This window comes from Pinus tabuliformis, chromosome 9 (assembly GCF_031772625.1).
Source record: "Pinus tabuliformis cultivar Carrire ecotype Pingquan chromosome 9, CPIR1, whole genome shotgun sequence".
Classification (NCBI taxonomy): domain Eukaryota; kingdom Viridiplantae; phylum Streptophyta; class Pinopsida; order Pinales; family Pinaceae; genus Pinus; species Pinus tabuliformis.
Window position 1 is genome coordinate 1,422,170,985 of NC_142307.1, and position 25,936 is coordinate 1,422,196,920.

Sequence of the window (25,936 nt, forward strand, 5' to 3'; positions counted from 1 at the left end):
AACCCAAAAAGCCCTAGGGGAACTTTTCCCTCTACCAACTTTGTTCGGGATTATATGGAACTATCAGCTCCCTCTTAATCCTAGTCTTCTTACAAAATGCTATAATCTCTCTGGATGTATATCCTCCTCCATTATCAGATCTTAGTATCTTGATTCTTCTTGTTGTAGGGTTCTCCACTTCAACTTTGAATTCTTGAAATTTTATAAATACTTCATCCTTGGTTTTAATTAACTAAACCTAGGCATTTCTTGAATTATCATCTATAAATGTAACATAATATAGATGAGCTCCAAGTGATTTAGGAGTCATAGGACCACATACATAAGAGTGAATGAGATCCAAGATTTCTTTTGACCATGAAGCACTACTTCCAAATGGTGTCTTGGTATTCTTACCCAATGCACATTCTTTACAGACACCCTCATGATCCTCTTTCATATAAGTAATTACATCTACTATGGAGCTTAGGGTTGGAAGGATTTTGAAATGTAGATAACCAAATATTTGATGCCAAAGTTCACATGAGCTAATTTCAATGTGGACTAGGGATTGAGACACATGAGACATTAATATGTAGAGTCTTCCTTCTCGGATGCCTATAACTTTGGCTTGATCTATACTTGAGTCTTTTCCATCAATGAAGGCTATTCTATCACCCTTATCTTCTAGACTTGAAATAGAAATTAAATTCTTATGGAAACCTGGAACAAAGAGAATGTTGTTGAGGTAGATGTTGCTTCCGTCTTCTATCTTTATGGAGGTCAATCCAATGCCTTTTACGGGATAGGTCTTGTTATCTCCAAGTTCCACTGAATAAGCATACTTTCATTTTTATAAGGCCTTCAATATATTGGAGGGACCAGTCATGTGCCTTGATGCACCACTGTCAATTACCCAAATGTATTCATCTTGGAATGTGCTAGAGAGAGCTGAGAAGATACCTTCACCCCTTTCTTTGATTGATACATTCTTTGTAGAGAATAAGAAATTCCATGTTTCCTTAATTCCTTTCTTGAGATGGATTGCAATATTATTAATGGACTTCTTCATTGTAGAGGATATCTTCATGATGCCCTTAGATAACCTTAGCTCTGATACCATGTTGAAAATTCAATAGGGCAGTAAGTAGGTTAATTATCTTAACTTCATAAATGTTTGTGCTTCCTTTTTACTTATTAGCTTTGTTCCTTATTATTACAATGTACGAAACATCAAACAACTACCAAAAAAATAAGAACAATGACACAGTATATAGGCTGCAAGCCAACACCAAAAACCCTCCTCTTGAGGGGAAAACCCGTAAATCTCTTCTCTTCTTATAGATTCATCAATTTAAGAATACCATGACCTAGTGGCTCAGACAAATACCCTCCAATATCAAGATCAACTCGGCCTCTAGCTGTAGAGAATTTGACTTCCAATTTTTGAAAATGCAACAAGATGATGGAGCTTAGTGAAAAGAAGTCGCCTTCACTAAGTGGGCCCGTAGACTATTTTTGGCACAAAGTCTATTTTTAGACTATGTCTATTTTTAGACATATGGATCATGGTCTATGAGTTGCAGGATGCTATTTGTGGATGATTGGTCATGTTGGTAAAAATAGATGGACTTCTATTTTTATACATATGGGCGGAGTCTATTTTTAGACTGCCATGCTAAAAATAGAACAATAGAATATTATTAGCTCTTAATAATATTTGGACTATAAACATTATCTTATCCTCTTGGAGCACTTCAGTTCGAGCTACGGATGTGGCACATGCAACTGCCAGAAGGAAATACGCTTTTCTTATGGGTCAGTTGAGCTATTGCATGATGGACTTTAGTTAGAACTCAAGTGATCGAGTTTGGTGGAGTTTATTGAGGAGTTGATGGAGTTGTGTTCAGTTTGACTTGGTTGAACTAGTTGTATTTAGTCTAACTACAGAATACACTAGTTATGAGTGATGTGAATTAATTATTAATTAATTCACTAATTATTAACTCATAAAGCAACTAAAGAATACATCAGTTAACTCAGTGCATGGACAATTAAGTGGAGACAAGTGTTAGAGGTGGGTGAAAGAGTGAGACTGCTATCAGTTGTGACTATAGCTGTGCATTAGATTTGCACAATCAATGATGGAGATTGCCAATGAGGATTGCATAGTACAAACCAAAGGAAAACGAGTTTGGATCAGATCAATTCTCACATTGGATTGCGCAGTAGAGGCAAGCAGACAGCGGAGGAGATTTGAACCTGTGACTTGATTCAAATCTGAGCTAGTTTGTGTGTAGCAAGTGGAGATAGTACTGAGTACTTGTGAGGAGTATTGTACTATGTATTCTTACATTTTCTCTATCATTATAATATACAGATAGTTGGGGGTTTTCAGCTGTATGCTTTCCCCAGTACATACTGTGTTAATGTGCGCATGCGATTGATGTTTCATTGTTTTTAATTCCGCAAAATTGATGATCAACGTAGAGGAGGTTATGTATTATGCATGCATTCCGCAAATAGTGTATAATCAGGATACTCTCTGTGAATAAGTGTTATATTATTCTAAATTTCTACATGGTATCAGAGTAGAGTTGATCATCAGATCTATTATTCAGAAAGTGATTACATTTTATTTCTTCAGGCAGAGTCTGTAATCGGGCCAGGTAGCCTCTGGATTCATCCTTCTTTTGGAAGGTGAGATATCCGGTAAGAGCCCATACAGTCAATCTCTGTACGAGAAATACTTTGTTCTCACGAATTTTAGATCAGAAGCGGTTGAGTTTTGAGCTTGTGGAATTCGAATTTGCAGCAGTGTTTTCTTGGTGTCAAAGTTGAAATGTCTTTCAACGGATTGCAATTGGAGTATGCTCTTGAAGGCAACTCGAACTATATTGCATGAAAATACGGGATGGAGGTGGTGTTAGATGACAATGGGCTGAAGGAGTTCATAGAGGCTGAGTTCCCAAAGCCTATTGATGCTGCTCATGTTGAGGTTTGGCAAAAGAAGACAGCAAAGTGTCAAAGGATTCTGTTGGAGGGCGTGAAGGATCACATTGTATCCAGCCTGCATGGAAAGGCTTCTCCATACTTGATGTGGAAAGCGTTGAAAGATTTATTCCAAAGCAAGAGCGACCAGAGGAAGTTGGCGCTCAAGGATAAACTCAGAAACATTAAGTGTGAGAAAGGAGACAATATGCCCAAGTATCTCACAAAATTCACCCAATGCAGGGATGAGCTGGGAAGTGTGGGGGTGACTGTCAATGATGAGGACTTGGTGAGCTTGGCTCTTCTTGGTCTTCCGAAGAGTTGGCATTCCTATCAGGACTCTGTCAATGGTCAGGAGAAATTGCCAGGATGGGAGAGACTTTGGTTAGATCTTGTGCAAGAGGAGATCAGGCGCAATACCGTGGATGGATCTTCATCAAAGGCATCTGATGAAGAAAATTGCGCAGCCAAAGCAAAGAAGGGGAAGGAGAAGGGTTCTCTTTCCGAATCCAGTTCTTCCAATGATGGGAAGAAGGTTGACAAACCGAAAGTGCGATGCTTTCGTTGTCATGAGGTGGGCCATTTTGCTACAAATTGTCCGCAGAGGAAATTCAAGAAGGGATCCGGGGAAGGATCTGAAGGTGAGGCACTTGCTTCACAATTTGAGTTGGATTCACACTCTTTGCATGCATGGTTTCATCCATGGTGGGAAGTGGTTGGTTTTTTGACAGTGGACCTTCTTTCCACATGATTGGTGACAAGAGTTTGTTCAGTACTTTGGAGGAGAAAGATCTCCAGATACTCATAGCGATGGGTAATGATGAGAAGTATAGTGTCTTAGGTGTAGGCACGGTTATTTTTCAGAGGAAGCATGGAGCTCACCTTACCTTTACCGATGTCAAGTATGTACCAGGACTGGAGAGAAAATTGGTGTCGATTGCGAAGCTGGAAGACAGAGGCTATGATGTAGTCTATAGTAAGGGAAAGGTTTTCCTTAGACACATCATCACTATACAGGTTAAGCAGATTGGTTCACAGGTCAAGAACCTATATTCTCTTGAGGTTCAAGATGCATGCAAAGCCTTGAGAAGTGAGGCAACTGATGGAGACTTGGTGGTTGAGAGGGAGCGTATATTACCTCTCAACATGCAGAGCCAGAAGAAGTCTCAGACGATTGTGGAGGAGCCACGATTGGTGCAACAACTTCAGGAGGTTGTGGAGCAGCCACAACAAGGGAAGCTGAGAGGAGATCGAGTAGAGACATCTACTCATGCAGAGACCTCCAATAGGGGGAAACTATGAGACAGGTGAGCTGAGGGGTCACATGCAGCCATAGCTCTAGGTAGGAGGTGGGGCGATATAGAGTGATCGTCCCAAGGAGGAGGGGCAAGATCCTTGAGGTACCCAACCTCTTGGATGAGACCTTGCTACGGGAGCCCCGATGTGGAGTAGCAGGAACTGACTTATTGGGTAGAGACAGATGCGGATGGAGTGGCAGAGAGAGTGACAGTGTAGGGAATCCTAGGACAACACATAGCTAGCAGGCTACAACAATGTGAGAGGCACAAGTGTTTTGCACAGTGCTAGGTGGCACAGAGAAGTGTGCAATGGTGCAAGATGCCTGGAGATGTTGCAGTAGCACAGATGTCAGAGAGGGAGCACTTGTCAACAATAGGTAGAGCTTCAGCATCAGAGTATGTTCCTAGCCCAACAGAGTGGTCAGTTGGGAGTGTTTTTGTTCCAAGTGTTGTTGGAGCAAGTGGACCAGGCAAATGTGTTGCACGCAGAACATTCTAGAGTTGCAGGATAGGGGTTGCAGATAATCCATATCTTGTTGAGAGGGAGTGTTGAAAATGCAACAAGATGATGGAGCTTAGTGAAAAGAAGTCGCCTTCACTAAGTGGGCCTGCAGACTATTTTTGGCGCAAAGTCTATTTTTAGACTATGTCTATTTTTAGACATATGGATCATGGTCTATGAGTTGCAGGATGCTATTTGTGGATGATTGGTCATGTTGGTAAAAATAGATGGACTTCTATTTTTAGACATATGGGCCGAGTCTATTTTTAGACTACCAGGCTAAAAATAGAACAGTCGAATATTATTATCTCTTAATAATATTTGGATTATAAACATTATCTTATCCTCTTAGAGCACTTCAGTTCGAGCTATGGATGTGGCACATGCAACTGCCAGAAGGAAATACACTTTTCTTATGGGTCAGTTGAGCTATTGCATGATGGACTTCAGTTAGAACTCAAGTGATTGAGTTTGGTGGAGTTGATTGAGGAGTTGATAGAGTTGTTTTCAGTTTGACTTGGTTGAACTAGTTGTATTTAGTCTAACTCTGCAGAATACACTAGTGATGAGTGATGTGAATTAATTATTAATTAATTCACTAATTATTAACTCATAAAGCAACTAAAGAATACATCAGTTAACTCAGTGCATGGACAGTTCAGTGGAGACAAGTGTTAGAGGTGGGTGAAAGAGTGAGACTGCTATCAGTTGTGACTATAGTTGTGCATGAGATTTGCACAATCAATGATGGATATTGCCAATGAGGATTGCGTAGTACAAACCAAGGGAAAATGAGTTTGGATCAGATCTATTCTCACATTGGATTGTGCAGTAGAGGTAGGCAGATAGCGGAGGAGATTTGAACCTGTGACTTGATTCAGATCTGAGCTAGTTTGTGTGTAGCAGGTGGAGATACTACTGAGTACTTGTGAGGAGTATTGTATTATGTATTGTTACATGTTCTCTATCATTATAATATATAGATAGTTGGGGGTTTTCAGCTGTATGCTTTCCCCAGTACATACTGTGTTAATGTGCGCATGCGATTGATGTCCCATTTTTTTTAATTCTGCAAAATTGATGATCAACGTAGAGGAGGTTATGTATTATGCATGCATTCCGAAAATAGTGTATAATCAGGATAATCTCTGTGAATAAGTGTTATATTATTCTAAATTTCTACACCCATTGTAGATTTGAAATTCTGGCTCATGGCAACTTCTGGAACTGCTACTACTTCTATTGGAGACTCTGATATCCCTTGAATAGCATTCTCCTACCTTCGCTTTCCTTTCCTTAAGTATTAGGTCTACTAAGATACCCTAAGAGACCTTTGCTTTCCTTATTTTCTCTTCCTCTTCCAAGATCGAACCAGAGATAGTCCCCGCACAAAAACCCTAATTTTGACCTTCTCAAGAGAGAAATCTAGTCCAAGCACTTTGACTTCTTCGACTTCCGCTTATTCATACCCTCTTCTTTGTCTTCTTCTCTTCCTCTTATTTGAATAGAATGAGATGAGTGGATGTGTAGAATGGAGGACGAGTTCCTCTCTATATATAGGCTCTTCCAAGGGGGAGACATTGCTCTTCATGTAGGCCAACTTGACAGCTCATTAGGCCGACTTGACCTTGGAGGTATTTCGACACTTTAAAAACAAAATAATTTTTTCTTTATGAGATACAGTATGCCCATAGGGTCTTCAATACATGAAAATGACTCTACAATCCCTAAAAGCACTCAATGGGTGCTTAACCTATAAAATAAAAGAACTTGAGCATGAAACCCATGCTACAATAATAATTTATTTTCATTTTATTATATACAAGAATATATTTCATACTTATGAAGACTGAAACTAGTTACACATTCTTAAATAGGTCAAAGTGAAGCAAGCTTGCCCATTGTAATTGCACGATGCGTAGTTCAGAAGAGAGGGAAAGCTAATAGATTGTGCAGTTTAGGGAGACAGGGTGGAAAACTTCTACTTGTAAATGTTGATTAGGGGTATCATCGGATGTGCTCTAGGCCTCAAATTTTGATGGGGAGGCTTGGGCACATGTATTCCAAAGAAACCATCAATCATTTTGGGAAATTCCACCCAGATACAATTTTATTAAAATAATTAATATTTTTTAGGAAAATAAAAATATTAATGGGTATTAATCTAATTGTGGGTGTAACTTCTAGAAGAAGACAAGTATCAATCCAAAATGATCTTAAACATTGATTAACTTTTAATTTGGGTTGTTGAATGTCAACGAGAAGATTATTTAAGGTAGCTTGACTGTCATCTGGAAAACACACCGAGAGATCAAGAGATCAAATTTCAAAAGTGAGAAGTTCTTAGGAGGAAGTTCTAATCGAGGAGCTTTTTTCTAGTTGAGGGGCAGGGATAGCATCTGGAGAGAGAGAGATTTTCTCAACCAAAAATCATCAACAAAGAGACGCAAAGAGTGATCCAGTAGCCCATATGCAGAGGCTGACATAGGGCCACGCAGAGGCAGCGCAAAGGGTGAGAGAGAGTCTGAGATTTTGCTGGGGAGAGTCAATTTTAGAAGCCGAGAGGCAGGGTGTGAGACCGGGACGCTGAGAGTAGAGACTCCGAGAAAAAATTAAATCAGCAGACTAGGTGAAACAGTTCCTAGAGAGGTTGACACAGGGAAATCGTGAGGACTATGCAAAAGCAATGTAGGGTGTGTGAGAGGCACTTCATTCAGTATCCAAATCAACTGGAATTTTCTCAGTGATTATGTGAGGTAATCTCACAAATATTTTTGTCATTATTTCTCTCTCTGTAACTGAATAAACCGAGAGGTATTCAAAGATGTATTCAGAATTTGCTACTGCTTAATAATAATAAACCCTCAGATTTGTTGCATCAGTTTTCCCACATTGGGTTTTTCCGGGGACATTTGTCCAAAAATAATGGTGTCTATTGTGTTGTATTTTATTTCTTGTTCAGTCTTTTGTTTCCACAAATAATTTAATCACGTGAAGGCTAAAGTGTATGTATTACCATATTTTCCATATGAAACTTTAAGTAATTTGTTTAAAGGAATTAACAAATAGGAGTAATATCATCAGTTGCTGCAGTAGGGGTTCCTGTTGAGGAATTTTCATATGGTATCAGAGGTGTAGGTGAAGCAAGAAGAGAAGAGCTAGTAGATTCAATGCTGAGCAGAAGAGGGAGTTCTAAAAAGCTACATGAGGTAGTAGTTTGAAACCCTATAGGGTTTGCGTAGTCGAAGCTGGGAGGGAATATTTTCGAGGCAGTCTCTCTCTGAGTGAGTCGACGGAGAGAAGGACTTCAAATTTGAATTTTTTCCAGGGCAGAGGGAGTAGCACTGAAGCCTCAGTGTGAGGAGTGTTGGTGGGATGAAGATTTTTCTGCAGGTAGTTTGCTTGGCAGAAGATCATCATAAGAAAGAGGAGAAGCACCGCAGAAGGAATTTATTCCTCAGAAAATTCCTAGCCAAGGAATTTGAATTCTCTAGAGCTTAAGTAGTAGCAAGGGGCAACAATTTTACTAGCTCCAGTCAGGAGTATGTAAGTTAGCCCTGCAACAACACAGAAGAGAGAGGAGGTCATTCAACTTTCTATTTCTGGTAGAAATGGCAACTAGTGGCTTGACGGATTAGGAAATTTTGGACGGAGCATACAACTACGTAATTTGGAAGGCTAGAATGTCATTCCTTCTAGATGAGCATGCCCTCAAGACATATGTCAACAACATGGTGGTTGAACCAACAGAACATCTCCGTTGAAGCGTACAAGGTAGAGATGGTGAAGGCAAAGAGGATGATCCTAGATGGAGTCAAGGATCATGTGGTGTGTCACGTTGCTATCATATGGATTGCTAAGGAGATGTGGGATTCCTTGGCCATGTTATATCAAGGATCTTTCGAGTAGCAGGAGATGTACTTGGATCAGAAGTTGAGATCTACTTAGATTCAGAAGAGGGAGCATGTGGATCCATTTCTCACGAAGCTGAAGGAAACCTGTGATGAGTTATCTTCTATGAGGCATACACCTCAGGATTCGGAGTTGGTTAGACTAGCCCTCAATTCTGTATCAGAGTTGGTTAGACTAGTCTTTGTCCAGAGTACCCTGGGCAGAGAAGCATTGTCGAATTGGGATGAGATGTGGGCAGCCCTAAAACAAGAGGAGTTGAGTAGAGACTTAGTCATGGTCAAACTTGACGGAAGCAGTAACAACAGTGGGTTGAAGCTCAAGGAGGAGGAGGATAATGCAGCTCTTGCATCAAAGGGACAACAAGAGCAACCGAGATGTAAGAAGGACATCTCAAAGATCAAGTGTTTCAAGTGTGGAGAGATGGGTCACTACGCTACTCAATGTCCTCGCAAGAAAAAGGATAAAGATGAGAAACATGATCCGAAGGCTGTGCCCATGAAGATCTAAGAGGAGGAGTTTTCCATGACAACCAAGATACCTCAAGGAGGGAGGTGGGATGATTTGGAGTTGTATTTTGAATGAGCTACAGATAGAAAAGATCCTTGAGGAATTCCACCTCTTAGATCAATACCTTGCTATAGGAGCCTAGTTTTACAGTAGCATGATGGAATAGTGTCGGACGGTGCTGAGGAGTGTCAGAGAGACAATTACAGTGGCCAGGAGTGTCAGAGTCTGAGTAACATAGAGAAAAATTGGAAGCAGTGTAGATGGCAAAGAGTAGAGGTCAGCAGTAGCGCAATATATTCGGAGGGTCAACGTAGATACTAGCAACAACCAGGGTTTGACATTCATGTGGTATCATACGGAACATAGTTAGTTTAGTAATTTTGGATGTTTTTCGTTGTTGATGGAGAAGAAACAATAATTTGCAGTGCAGTGGTAGTGCTAGTAGCAACACAAATGCAACACTTGAGAGGGAGTTGCAGTACAGATGCAGTGTTGGCAGTGGAAGTGTCAACAATAGTACAATTATAGCAACAACACAGTAGTTAGTGGACAACATGTCAGACATAAATAGTGCAAAGGACGATGCTTCAGAGTCAGAGTAGTATGCAACAACGTATATTGCTAGAGCACATTCCTCACTAAGAGGGAGTATTGATTTTGGGTAGCATCATATGTGATCTAGGCCTCAAATTTTGTAGGTAGGAGTTGTAGTGGCTACAACTACCCTCCAAATTTTTGTCTTAGCCTGTTTTGGAGCCTCTCTACCAACCTTCACAATAGCTTGCCTTGCTTCATCAAGTCCTCAAGTTTCAGTGTCTTTCTTTCTCAAAGCCAGTTTGTCGATAACAGTTTGATATTTTCCCTTCACAGGCTGCTCAACCGGACGTGGTACAACTACAGGCTGAGAAGCTTTCCAATGAAATTTTCACATTTCTAGAGGGCAACCAACCTTCCCTCCAGGAATTTTGCAATTCCCTCTGACGTCCTGCTGGGCTCCAGGATTGCGCAATCTTGTCAGCCAACCCTCCCAGCAGGATTTGCACAAATTTTTCCCTCAACAGGCTGTTCATCCCAGGATTTGCCCAAATCTGGGTAGCAGTCAGCTGCTCTGCCTAGAAATTGTGCAATCCCCTTGGGCAGTTAGCCCAACTTATAGTCAGAAATGCACATTTTTTTCCAGTAGTCGAGCACTCGCTTGCATGTGCAGTTGAGTTGACTGGTTCCCTCCGGGATTGAGCAAAAAAAACATGCATGCATAGGATGCTTCTCACAAGGTAACATGTAAAGGCATCCCTTGTTTCAAGGATCTATGTTTAGCAGTTGGAAGTTACATGCAAGGAGAAATTCAGAAACCTCCCTCCAAGTGTCGCTTCCCCTAGATTTTTGGCATGCGTGTCACAAACTCGATGTTATCAAAACTCATCAACCAGACACACATAGCTCATTCCTCACATCAACCTTGCAGCTCTGGCATCCCACGTCACATCTAGGGGCAGTCGACACATTCAGCTCAGTGGTTTTGGGGTAAGCCCGCTTCCCATGCCTTGTGCTGCATTTCTGTCGCTTTTTTTTGTTTTCGCTTGTGGGAATATTTTTTTCTTGATTTCTTCGAATGACTACTATCGTTTACATATATTATAGCTTCTCCTAACTCTGTTTCAATTTTCATTGCTATCTCTCTGCTGTCGCATGCATGAAACTGTTATGCACAGATGTTCGCCCAACCGGCGAACGACCTCACCCACATGCATGTTGATCTATTTTCTCAATCTTCCATTCATTTTTTGCATGCACTTTTTATCACTTCTGTTATCACTTAGTGTCACCATGCAATTCATTGACTTACCTACTTTTAGTTTCCCGTCGGCGAGTCGGGCCAACCTTGGCTCGGTCTCTACCTTCACCAAGGTTGCATTGCATAATCTGGAGAAGGAAGGCTCACCTTCCTCTCCAGATTTATGCATTCTAGCCCAACACTAGCCTCCTGGACTGAATTGCACATTTTTGGAAGTCAGTGGCTGCTTGGCCCAAAAATTTGCGTAAATCCATCCCTGGGCCAGTATTCTTTCCCAACTGGAATCACACATTGCGCATTCCCAACAACCAACTTCTCAACTGGATTGCGTGTTTTGTAGTTCCATTAGTTAGTCAGTCTCCCAGCAGTCCAGACTGTGCCTTGGCAGTCTTGGCAATTGGTCTCCCGACTTCCGGGCCGAAATTGCACAACCTTGATGATCATTCACCCAGGGATGTTGCAAGTCAGTTCTCATGTTCATTTTGGTTTTTGACCGACAGATTGCTTGCTATGAGTGTTTCCATGTCTCCAGGTATCACAAGTGTTCATCTGCCTCTTAGCAGTACAGGTACAATGGTTTCCAAGAAAGTAGAGACGAAGACGTTGTTCAGAGCACGCTTGGGGTTGCAGTCGATCAAGTGTCCATGGGCTTACCTACTCACGAATACATCAAGTTGGTTGTGGACAAGGACATCAAGCAGCAGCATCACAACGAGCAACATCATGAACAACAGCTGAAGGCATTATACTGAATGCAACGAATGCAACAAATGAAGTGAACGTAGGGAATGCAAGAGGAAGGTTGTTGAAAACATAGAGGCGGAGCAAAGTTGCAAGATCAAGCAAATCCACTGATAATGAAAACAACTTTGGAGACTCAGGCTATGAAGTGATGATGTGACATGAAGATCGCACGAAGGCAAAAGATGGAACAAAGAAGGAGTTGCATGTGCTGAAGCAACAACTCAGGAAGAACATGAAGTTTCACATATAGTCCAATGAGTTGCAACAGGAACATGAGTAGCAGTGGGCACAAAATGCACTCATAGATGAAACTGCGCCAGTATAAGTTAAGGATCCATCCCAGCAGCTGACATAGAGCAAACATGGTGAGTAGTGTTGTTGATTGCATGCAAAGGATCCAGTAGCATACATGTCATTGAGTGCACGCATGCAATCCAACCCATTCAACAAACTCACCAAGACAAAGACAAGAAGCAAGTCCAATTGGGGTTGAACTGCACTTCGAAAAGTTGATGTGCATGACCACTAACACACACTTGAAGATCAACACGGATACTATGCATTAGTGTGTTTCTGGTTCAACCATACACAAGAAGACCATGTGCATCTTAGCTGATGAGTTGGATGAAGGGGCCGAACCAATGTACCAGTTGCAACACAGAGGCAAGAGTTTGCTTTAGCAAGATGTCACCATGAGGTACATGCACACCATTACGAACGACCAAGCTTGGCATCAGCTCACCAGCTTCACCATCACAAGCATGTCAAATAGTTTGTCTCACCACAATGGACCAAGTGTCAGTGATGTCTTATAAGGCTTGCTCAAGCCATGTTGTCTCACATGAGTACATGTGCATTGTAATGTTGAGTCATGTCAAGTGTAATTCGAGTGTCAACAGTTGGATGTAACAGTCATAGAGTAGGGGAAGAGTCATGAGGGTAATTGAACTATCTCAAAGGGGAATGTCAAGGGTCACCCGACCCTTTGCTATAAATAGTCCCTCATAACTCATTGTATAGGCTTTTGGTCAACCAAGCTTCTACTAAGACTATCTTGAAGAAGACTTGGACACTATTGCAACGCGCCTTGGCTTATCCACTGCACAAAGCTAGTTCATCTCTTTGGAGGAGCAGGCGAATGTGGCTATAACGTTCCACTAATGGGGCTAGAAGGTTTACATGGTGTATTGTATGATTGTGACTTACACTTCTTTATATAATAAAAGCCATCACATTTTCATGCATATGTTGTTATTGTAGTTGGACTGCTCTGATTGCCTTAATGATATATTTTGTTTAACTTACGTACTTGTATATGAACCGATTTGTATGCAATTATATGAATCTTTTTGTTAATGTGTTGCATATTTTGTTAATGTTGTCACCACCCGTGTCGATTGCTTTGCCGGACATCAAACAAACCTTTCTCTGAACCTTGTTATATCAACCGTCACACTCGTCTCAGACTGATCCGTGAGTGTTTTTCGTGTTATCTTACCTTGTATATTGTGATTGTCGCATCCGTGTCGGCTGCTCTATTGGAAGTTGTCCATGTACTTTATGTTGTGTGTTCCTAGCCGAGTTGGGATTGATCCCTTTCAACCTAGAACTCACCTTCACCTTCCTCTCGCTTTGAAGTGTTGGAACCTCTCATACTCATTCCTTGACTCACTACATCAGTCACACCCTTGATGCTGACAGAGTTATTATACTTGCCTCTGTGCGACACTGCGTTCAAGGCATTACCTGATGACCCACTGCTAGGATTCCTACACCAAACGGTCTGAGGTCTAATTGGGACTTGTTACCGAGGAGATCCCCTTGACATGTTGGCGGGTCCAACACTATCAACAGGAGGCTTGGGCACATGTATTCCAAATAACCCAGAAAGCATTTTGGGAAATTCCACCCTGGGAAAATTTTATTAAAAGAATTAATATTTTTTAGGAAATTAAAAATATTAATGGGTATTAATCTAATTGTGGGTGTAACTTCTATAAGAAGACAAGGATCAAGCCAATATGATCTTAGCCATTGATTAGATTTTAATCTAGGCCGTTGAATGTCAATAAGAATATTATTTAAGGGATCTTGAGGGTCATTTGGAAAACACATTGAGAGATCAAGAGATTGAATTTCTGAAGTGAGAAGTTCTCAAGAGGAAGTTATGATCGAGGAGATTTATTGTAGTTGAGGGGAACAGATAGAATTTGGAGAGAGAGGTATTTTCTCAACCAAATAATCATCAGCAGAGAGAAGCAGAGAGTGTTCTAGTAGTCCAGATGTAGAGGCTGACGCAGGGCCACGAAAGGCCACACATAGGCAGCGCAAAGGGTGAGAGAGAGTCCAAGAGTTTGCTGGGGAGAGTCAGTTTCAGAAGCCGACAGTTGGGGTGTGAGACCAGGAAGCTGAGAGCAGAGACTCTGGGAAACAAATCAATTAACAGACTAGGTGATGCAATTCCTAGAGAGGTTGATGCAGGGACTACGTGAGGACTGCGTAGAGGCAGTGTAGGGTCTTCCATAGGCATTTCATTCAGTATCCGGATCAGCCGGGATTTTCTCAGTGATTGTGTGAGGTAATATCACAAATATTTCTACCAGTATTTCTCTCCCAATAACTGAATAAATCGAGAGGTATTTAGAATTTTCTACTTCTTAGTAATAATAAACCCTCATATTTGCTGCACCGACTTTCCCACATTGGGTTTTTTCGGGGTTGTCCAAAAATAACAATGTCTATTGTGTTGTATTTTCTTTCTTGCTCAGTATCTTGTTTCCACATATAATTTAATTAAGTTAAGGCTGCAGTGTATGTATTATGATAGTTTTCATAGGAAACTGCAAGTAATTTGTTTAAAGGAATTAAAAAATAGGAGTAATATCATCAGTTTCTTCAATAGGGGTTTTTGTTGAGGAATTTTCACAGCAACTGGGCAATGTGTAGAAGGAGACTAGATGGGAGGTAGGATTACGCAATTCTAGAGGTCAAGAGGTAGTTATTGGGCACTGTGTGTAGTCCTTGGAGGTATTATCTGCACATTGTGTAGTTCCGGGAGGCAGGGATGCATGCTTGAGGATTGCAACTGCGCAATGCGTAGTTCAAGGGCGCAGAGTGAGCTCAAGTTGTTTGGGCTTGAAACTTTCCACAATTTGACTAAGTGTTCGGATCAATGAGGAAAAGATGAAACCAATGTTGGACTTGAACATGATCACACAATCAACACAATTGATGACACAACATTAAACACTCAACACTCGAAATCAACATGATCCCCTTAATGCGACGATAAAACAACATTCTCCTCCAAGTGCAGCACTTAAGATATAATTTGCGATGACGGTGAAGGGACTAGTACGACAAAGCATAAAACTTTGGGAATGAGTCTAATACATGTATACATGATAGATAGGAGCCATTGGTACCAAATTTTCCTCTTTAAATGAACCATAGCTCTTCTTTTACAACGTGCAATACTTCCCATGCCAAAAGATGACACTTATGAATGCATGGGCCACAATGATCCAAGTGGATATCGGAGGCCAACCACTTATTCCACTAGCTCACAACATAATTTTATCGGAAAATGTACTTATTATATAGACATTTCCAATGGGATATCATGTGTGCCAAACAAAGACCGTAACACGAAGTCACAACCCTTAGAATTTGATGTTCCAACTTACACATCAAGGCCCAAAATCCTTTGGTTCTCCATCTCATAGGGTTACATTTTCAAATGTTTAGGGTTTCTCATTACTTATTTATGATAAAAAGGCCTCTGAGTTTCATTTTAAAATAGTTCAGCGAAGGGTGTAACCGTCACATATCTTCTTAGAGATAAGCTACCACCATTCAAGCTAGTTCTATTTTTAGTCTACATTTATACAATTTCAACATTTCCATTTATTAATAGAAGTAAATTTTCATTGTATCTCTATGTTTTGGTTATAAATTTGTATCTCATTTGATTCCCTTCATAAATTTGGATAAGTGGTATTATAGTAGTCAACTCTTGATATGCTTTTCTATGCATTTCTTGAATGAGGTCAGTGTATAAGGAGTTGGGACTCGAACTGCTTGAGCCCTTATAAGACCATCCTCGTCGAACTCAATGGTCTCCCATGGTGGAAGAAAATAAAAATGAAGGAATAAGAGATTCTATTAAACTATTGCTCGAAGAAGCCCTTGAGTGAAAAAGGAATGAGATGATGGATAATTTCTCCTAGATCCTTTTATGGATTCTAATAAGCAATGCATCTTCATCAGGTAGCCAATTCGGAGGCACCACCCCCTTCAAGGTACAAGCTAATTATGATATTTCTATATTTGAAGGCCATGTAGATGTAAATTATCTAGGAAAATGGTTAAATTTTCTAGATGGGTTATTTTTGGTCCAGAAATTTTCTAATAGAGAAAAGACTACCTTTTCTCTCCTTAAGGTCAACTCCCATGTCAAGGATTAGTGGGAAACTTACTATGAGAAAATCGACCACAGAGGAATATGAACTATTTCCAGTCACACCCACCGAGGACTCTTTTAGAGATGTTGTTAAGGAACATTATTATCCTATTGGAAGCTACGAAGACCAGTACGTGAGATGGACCACACTATGGTAGGAAAGAAACTAAGTAATTCCAAAGTTCACAAATATTTTTCATACCTTGCGCACCAATTTTGGTATCAAATAATTTTAGCAACATGTAGTGCTCAATTATTGTGGCTATCTACATAGATAAATCCATAAAGAAATGGAGTTCCTAGGCATCTCCTCGCTTGGCACATCATACCAATATGCTACAAAAATCGAGAAAACATTTAAACAAAAGAAGCGAGACTTTGGATCTATGAATCCTTGATAGTATAAGTATGAAAAGGGCATTCCCAAATCAAAGAAAAAAGGATAGAGCCAAGGTGGACCACCCCAAGATGACCCATCTAAGCCACAAACAAATAATGGTAATGAGAAGATGATGAAAGACACTGAAAAGTGGTGTGAGTTCCATAAGGGCCCCTCTCATAAAACCAATGAATGCTGTGCAAGAAAATCATTAGTGGCCAAGCTAAAATATTTAGATTCAGATGTAGGTTTCAACTTTGAACTAGACCTAAACAATGGAAAACAAATCATCGATGTTGAAATTAGTGTCATCGTTGCCACCACCAAGGTCCAACAAAGTGACCTCGAAGATATGGAGGAAGGTTAGCATCTCTTTCACTCATAAATGTGAGTGAAGGGTGCTCCATTTTGTTTCATTATTGATAGCGAAACTCAAAATAAACTCATATCAAAAAATGTCGTTAAGAGGCTGGGCCCACTAACATGACACTGGCAACCATACACCATAGAATTGTTGAAGAATCTAGGGAAATTAGAGTTAATAATATTCTTCTTCTCATGATAACTATTTGTGAGGTTCTTTTAACTTTTCTTATTAGTACAATATTTCCTTATTATTAGAGTGTGTCTGCTTAGTTCATCAAATAGTTACCAAAAACAAAAGAGACAAGAACACACGATGTTGGCTTTCTACTAGGGCCAAAACCTCTCACTCTTTGAGAGGAAAGCCCACACAAAATTCTTCTTATAGAGATTCCAATTGATGAATACCAAGACCATGACCCTTGACCTATTAAGCCACTCCAAGACCAAGACACCAATCCTCTTCTTTGTTATTGCTAAGATCATCATCATCACTGTTGCTTCACCGAGGTTATCATTACTGCACCTTCACTGAGATACTCATAACAACGAGATTATTGTTGCTGCACCATTGTCACATCTTCACTGAGATCTTCACCTTGTAATTATGTCTTCATCAGGATTATATCTATATATATATATATATATATATATATATATATATATATATATATATATATATATATATATATATATATATCTATATATATATATATATATATATATATATATATATATAGATATATCAAGATCATAATTGAAACTGTGTTGAGATCATGACTGCATCTAGTATGGTGTGTCACTGTGAGATCTTTTCATCACAAATATACCGAGTCTATGACTGTGTTTTCTCCATGCATTGAGATCTTCGTCATCATAGATATGTTGAGACTGTTTAGTATGCTGAGACAGGGTATGTTCTCTCCCTGCACCGAGATCCTCATCATTGTAGTTATGTTGAGACTGTGATAGTGAGCAAGCCGAGAGTATATTATCCTCATCATAACAAATAGGTCGAGACTGTATGTGCTATTGTGGGATCATCGTGATCCTCTTCATCATAATTAAGCCGAGAGTGTATTACTAAGAGATCACCGAGACAGTGACTGCGTTTAGTATGGATCATGACTGTGTTTTAGTATGTCGAGACTGTGATCATGAGGAGGCTGAGACACAAAGATACTTATCACTGTAATTACCCATCTTAGTTGCAAAGAAATCTGAAATCTATACTCCTATAATGCGGATCTCATAACTTGTATTCCTCTGAAGATTGCCGGGGATTTGAGATCCCTGAGCATCACTGTACCCAACGAAATTATAGTGAAATTCCAGTTCCTGTACCTCTATTTTGCACAGAACCTAACTAGGTATATATAATATTTTTTCCTCTATATTTAGCTGACTTGAACCAATGAAGGGATGTGACTTTTAATTGTAAGCCGACATGAAGTGTATTTAATTCCTTTTGCTGGCTGACTTCTTCAAGAGGATTGTGCTTGTCTTTGGAGGGTTGTTAGACATTTCTATAGACTTGTATACATTACACATAGGCTCAAGAAGAGATTCTTCATACATGGCATTGACTCTTTGACTTATTAATAAATCCTAAGGCTCTCAATGGGAATGACTAATAAATAAACATCTTTCTCATGAAATCCATGCAACAAGTCATAAAATAATAATTTTGTTCTCTTTATTACATCATTTACAAAGATCATGTAATTATGAAGACCAGACCTAGTTACATTCTACAACAAGAATGGCCCCACTAAGAGTTAGATCTTCGAGTCAACGAAAAAATGTCACTTACCCTATAACAGAAAGCCTTTCAAGAACGAGGTATTATGTGTTGTTTCTCCCGTTGAAGTTTGAGATATTCTGTTAGGAAAACCATACTTGTGGAAGTGTCATTTTGTGTATGAGTCTAGACATCGTAATTTTATTACTACTTTGGATAAACAACTATACAATATATTGGAGGTAACATTGTCTATTTCCATTTCTTTGATCTCTGGTATGAAATGTAGTAAATTCATGTCCTAAACTAGGAAATTTATCTTCTTCTTGATTCAATCTCAAAGTAGGGAGAATATTGTGCCCAAATTCATGGCCTCCGCGCAAGGCTCCTCCACACAGTAGAGGCAAGTGGATAAGGTCATGGGATGAATGAATATACATCTTCTCCTCACCCATGGGGGTACCTATACATTGTTAAGTCAATTATTCAATCAATTTTACCCCCATAGAACCTATAACCAATGGGCCAATATACAACCACTCTCTTATGGAAAATGTGGAAATCAAGCAAAAAATCCAAGAGATGCTCCAAAAATGGCACACCTGACCAAGTTCCTCACCCTATCCAATTGTAATCGTGTAGAAGAAAGATGGGACATGGTGAATTTGCATTGATTATCAAGCCCTAAAAAAATTCACAGTCAGGAACTAGTACCTAATTCCTTGGATTGATGGCCTTCTTGACGATTCCAAGGGGGCCAAGTACTTTAGTCAGATTGGTTTTAAGTCCAGCTATCATCAAGTCCCAATAGAACCAACGGGTGTGTGGAAGACTACTTTCAAGTCCAAGGAGGGTCTTTTTAAATGGTAGGTTCTGCCCTTTGGTTTGAAGAAGGCCCCAACAACTTTCATGAGGTTGATGGATGATATCTTGTGACCTTTCATCAACTCTTTCATGGTTGTATATATGGATGATATCCTAATTTTCAACAAGAGTTGTGTAGAACACTTGTAGCATATTTTACAGGTCCTTCACACTTAGTTACAACACAAACTATGTGCTAACTTGGAAAAATGCTCCTTCAACATGGGAAAGGTCCAATACCTAAGTTACAATATTCATGAGCAATGTGTGCATGTTGATTCAGCCAACATCCAAGTCATTTGGGATTGACGACTCCGACAACTATAACAAATCTTCACAACTTCTTGGGCCTTGCTAAGTTCTACCAAAGATTTGTGTTAGGGTTCTCTTCTATCGCTTGGACCTTAAGTAAAGTGACCAAGGGTAAATAAAAAACATCTTTTTTGGTCCGAGTCACAATAGAAGAAATTCAATGAACTAAAACATCATATTTTCTTAACACTAGTCCTCCCCTACAAGACATGCAAAAACCATTTGAGATTGGGATAGATGATTCTGACTATGTTGTTGGTGTAGTCCTCATTTAGCAAGGACATCGTGTGGTCTATCACAATGAAACATTCTTTGATACTTTTTTGGGACACCCCACCTATGATAAGGAGTTGTATTCCATCATGCAAACCTGCCAATAATGGAAACATTGTATTCTTTGGAAGGAGACGATCATCCACATGTATCATAGGCCTCTTCAATTTATGTATACACAAGGGAAGTTATAGAATGACCACTATAAAAAATGGTCCACATACCTTCAAAAATTCCATTTAAACATCAAATACAAGAAGGGTAGCAATAATCACATTGCAAACTACCTCATTCAGCCCCCAGTTGTGACATTGACCACAATTATCAACTCTTAAGAGAATGAGACCTGTGGATGGGCATAATTATACAATGGTGACTCAAAATTGGGTACCACATACCAAATGTTGATGGAAGTCAATCAAGTTCCAGACTTCCACCTCTAGGATGCACTATTATGCAACCTAAGACACCTTCTTGTTCCTTCCAGTGAATGTGCCAAGCCATTCTTGAAGGAACATTACAATCAGGTACTAGGGAACTTTAGTGTGGAGTAGACAATGACAATACTACAAAAGTATTTTTATTGGCCGAAACTTCAACATGAAGTTGGCAAGTATATCAGGTCCTACATTGCCTCTGCCATTGCTAAACCAACTATTGAGAAGCAAGGTTTATACACCCCTTTATCTAATCCTAACCAGCCTTAGGAATCCAACTCAATGGACTATATATTTGGCCTTCCTTCTACTAAGCATGGTGATTACTTCGTGCTTTTTTCGTCATTGATAAATCTTCTAAGATGGCCATTAGACTACCCACAAGAAGAGTATCAAAACATAATCCATTTCCAAGCTCTTCTTTGAATAGGTTTGGGTACATTTTAGGATCTCGTAGACCATTATATCATATTGAGATAGTAGGTTCTTAAGCGCATTTTGGTCGAGCCTCTGGTCATTTTTGGGCACCAAGTTCAACAAATCAACTACCTTCCACCCCCATATTGATGGTAAGAGAAAGGTTGTCAACACGGTGATCATGCACATTTTTCATATGTACAACTCCAAGCATCCACACACATGGGATGAGAGACTCCCCTATGTTCAACATAACTACAACATATCTCTTCATAGCTCAACTGGCCATAGCCCCTTTTAGGTGGGTTTTGGATTTCAACCATTGGGTCTGATTGATGTCGAACTACCCATTGCAAATACATAGGAGGAATTTACACATGTTCAATATGAAGCTGAAAAAGATACCAATTTTATTGAATGAATTCAAAACATCCTCCAACAGGTCCATAACATGTTTCCAAAAGCCAATACTAAGTACAAACAACACCATGATTAGCATCAGGGGCCACACAAGTTTCAAGTGGGAGATAAGGTTTGGTTGCATTCGCAGAAGGAACAAATTATAGCGGCCCATTAGTAGCTTGAGTAACTTTTATATGAAACTGACACCATTACCAAGATTGTGGGTGACAACGCTTTTCAACTAAGTATTCCCCCCTTTCTCATCTTACTCCCAGTGTTCAATGTGGACCATATTTTTCCATACATTCCACCATTGTTAGACACATCGAAAATCGAAGAGAAGATGACAATGCCATAGCTCAACCAATAGTGCATTGAAGGTGCCACAATTAATTAGATCATGGACACATAGATTAAGATCACTCACCAACAAAGGATATAGTTGTATCAGGTTTTCAAAGCAGACCAACTTTTGCACCAATTCAAGTAGCTTACCAGGGGCCAAGTTCAACAAAAGTTTCCCCATATAATGAAGGAACTCAATGTAATGGACATCATTGCTTCCTAAGGGGGGAGGATTGATCCAGGTGGATATCAGTGACCACCCACCTATTCTGCTAGCTCAGAACACAATTTTCTATTTTGGCAGTTCTTTTCTACAATTTTTTGGCCCTGAACTTTTGGAGTGGTTTTGAGGCCATAAACGACATTTTTTTGGGGAAATGGGAACTTGAAAATCATATAATGTTGAGTGTTGTTTAAAAATTTACTTCTAATATAGGTATTTCCAATGGTCTATTGTGTGCGCCAAACAAAGATCATATGCTAAAGTAACATTCAAGTAACATTTTGATTTTCCTCGAAGTTGTCCTTTCAACCTAATATGCCAAAGGCCATGCTACATGTATCTTATAGTTATTGACCTCTTTTGTAAAACTATGTCCTCTTCCAACTCTGCCTAAGTATCTAGTGTTAAGTACTCTATGTAAGCTAGGACTTGACCCTCCTCCTAATTCAACATGGATGGTTCATAAAGGTTGAGATTCTATACATTATCCATTGATTAAATGGGCATGTATGGGGGTATATTGAGTTTGTAGTAATTATCTCCCACCTTTTCCAATATCTCAAAAGGACCATATCATGAGCCTTGATCTGCTTACTAGGATCTTGTAGCCTTTTCTTATTCAATTATAATCATACTCTATCTCCCACTCTAAATGACTTCTATTTCTTTTATTGATCATGCCTAGTATTATATTTTCTCTGAGACTTCCTTAGCATTTCCTATTCTTGCAAATGGATCTGTGCATTTTTCTCAACAAATGTTTCTGCTCTTAATGCACATCTTGTGAGATCCTCCATGTCTCCTTCTTGTTGTCCATATACAAAATTCAAAGTTAAGGTGGAAAACATCCAAAGCAAGTTTCAAAAGGGAAATTTCCATTAGGAGTGTGGTTTTGTTTATTATAAGAGTGCTATATATATATATATAGATCAAATTTTCATCCTAGGTCTTAGGATGCTTTTGATAGTACCTCAAAAACTTCACCAAAGTCCCATTAACTACTTCTATCTACCCATCTATCTGTGGATGAAATTATTTTTACCTCCTTAACTTCACGTCCATCTTCTCCCACAACATAGTCAAAATCCACTAAGAAATCTAGTGTCCCTGTTTGAAATGATGCTCCCCTATTTGAAATGATGCTCCTTGGTATTCCAAAGTGCACCCAAACCTATTCAAAGAACAAGTTTGTTGTTTCTTTCCCTTTGATGGTATTTTTATAGGGCACTAGAATGCACATATTATTGAACTTATATACTACTAAAAATAGGTAGTCATGTACCTTCCTATTTGTTGGTAAACCTCCCACAAAATCCATGGAAATGCTTTCCCAAGGAAAAGTGGATACATGTGAGGGATGATATCAATCTTGTTTCATGTTATTGAGCTTGATGGTATAACAAAGTGCACAACCTCTAATGTACCTTGCTACATATTGCATTAAAGACTAATAAACATAGCTATGTATGTTGGAAACTATTTTCCCAAGACAAAAATTCCCCACAACCTTAGAGATATGAGCCTTTTTCATAAGCTATAGTCACTCACCTTTAGGAACATAAATCTCATCCATTAGGTAGAGTAACTGATTTCATAAATGATATTCAACTTTGTTGTCACCTTCTTCTACATAAATTTGGCCTTGTGGTTGTTGAAACACCTCCTTGAAGTCTTCATCTTCTGTGTGTGCCTCTTTGTATGCATCATGGGTGAAAGGATCCATGTGCATCAAAGTTCCCAATGCTACAATTTTTTATGTGGGTGGCCTTGAAATCATGTCATCCACCTTGCTTGTGCTACCCTTGTTTTACTTGATGACTAAATGAAAATTATGTAAGAACTCCATCCACTTTTAGTTTTTGGTTTATTGTATATTACGATGAGCCTACAAATTCGTAACAGTCAGTGACCTGTGTGGATGATGGTTTCCTTTCCCATTAGATAATGTTTCCACTTTTAATAACTCATACCATAACATAGATCTCCTTGTAATAGGTAGGATATTTGAGAAATACCCCATGGAATACTTTAGAATGATATCATATAGGCCTTCCTCCCTGCATCAAAACTACTCCCGTGGCATACCCACTTGCATCCATATCCACTTTGAAGTGCTTCTACAAGTTTGGTAACATGAGAATTGGTGCTTGACTGATTTTCTTTTTCAACCCTTCAAAGGCCTTCTATCGACTCTTTCTCCATTGGAAAATCTTGCCACTCATTATTACGGCATGGAATGGTGTGTGACTACTACCAAAAATGAAGCTATGAACTTTCACAGGTAATGTACTACCTCAATGAAACTCCTAACTTTAGAGACATTTATAGGCACTTTCCATTTCATGATGGTCTCCATTTTTGCGAGATCTATCTTGAGCTCCACTCCACTAATCACATACCATAAATACAACAAATATTGCTAGGAAAAGCCACATTTCTTGAGGTTTTCCGATAATTGGTGCTTCTTCAAAGTCTCTAGCACCTGTATCAAGTGTGAGATGTGCTCCTCCCAAGTACCCCTATCAACTAGTATATCATGCAAATAAGAAATAACAAATGAATCTAGAAAAGGTTGTATTACATCATTCATTAGTTTCATAAATATAACTTGTGCATTTCATAAACCAAATTGCATGACCAACCATTCATACAAACTTTGTTTGGTTTTCAAAGCAGTCTTCTAGGTGACTTATTCTTTGACTCGTACCTAGTTCTATCTAGATTTTAAATATAGCTTGGTGAAGTATTTTTATTATTAAAATTGATCTAAAGAATCATCAATCCTAGAAGATTTCTTTGAAAACAAAAAAAACATTTGTATGAATGGTTGGTCATGCCATTTGGTTTATGAAATGCACAAGTTATCTTTATGAAACTAATGAATTATGTAATACAACCTTATCTAGAAAAGGGGTACCTTTTCTTGAGCGTAATCTTGTTTAACACTTTGTAATTGATGAAAATTCATTGAGTCCCATCCTTCTTTGGTACAATGATGATGGGTGACCCACGAGGTGAGTTTCGGTCAAATTACACCCTACTCCACTAGCTACTACAATTGTTGCTTTACTTTGTTTACTCTCAAAACAATCTATCTATACAACCCAATGTTCGACAATAGAGAGTCTGACAAAAAATGGATTTCATATTCCACTTCCCTCTTGGGTGGTATCCCTTTAGGCTATTGGAACACTCCCCTATATGTCTGTAGCAACCCTTCAAGTTTCTACATTTTTTTCTTTAGTTCATACCTCCAGGGATACTTTTACCTTTATTGATTCATTTCCAAACTATTTTTCTCTTAAGAAAACTAAAATATACTTCTTATTGGAACCAATTATATTCCTGGCTTGGTTGGAACTATAAGTGAAATATTGGACTTTCCTTTATGCATGTTTATGATGAATGGTTTCCCATCCTTGATGAGGAAGTATTGGTTGGATCAACACATGAAGTTTGTGTCCCTCATATACATGTAGGGGCTCCAAAACATGGTTCCACATACATAAAGTGATACTAGATCTAATTTTACTTCACTAATATAATTAACACATATAGAAAATTTTATCTTACATTATTATTATTATTATTATTAATTTTTTTTTTTATCTTGAATTCTACATCCTTATTTACCCATCCCAATGGATAAGGGATAGAATAATCACAAACCTCGAGTCCAATTTTGTCGATGAAATCTACTACTATGAGGTTAGCCTATGAACCTGATTCGAATAGGGAATATATCTTGGCTTCTTAACTTGGATATTAATATGGAAGACTTTGGTCGTCTCCTTTTCCTGGTGATGAAGGCTACTTGATTCAACTCCTTTTGCATTGTTGTACAAATAATCTTCTTGTCCACATTGGAGATATTTTCAACCTAATTACTTGAGTTTACCGCTAGAAGATTATTTTTCCTCCCATCCTTTTTTCAATTATTTAGGTTGAATTTTGGATGTAGTTTCCATCACTTCTCGTCAATGTGACCAT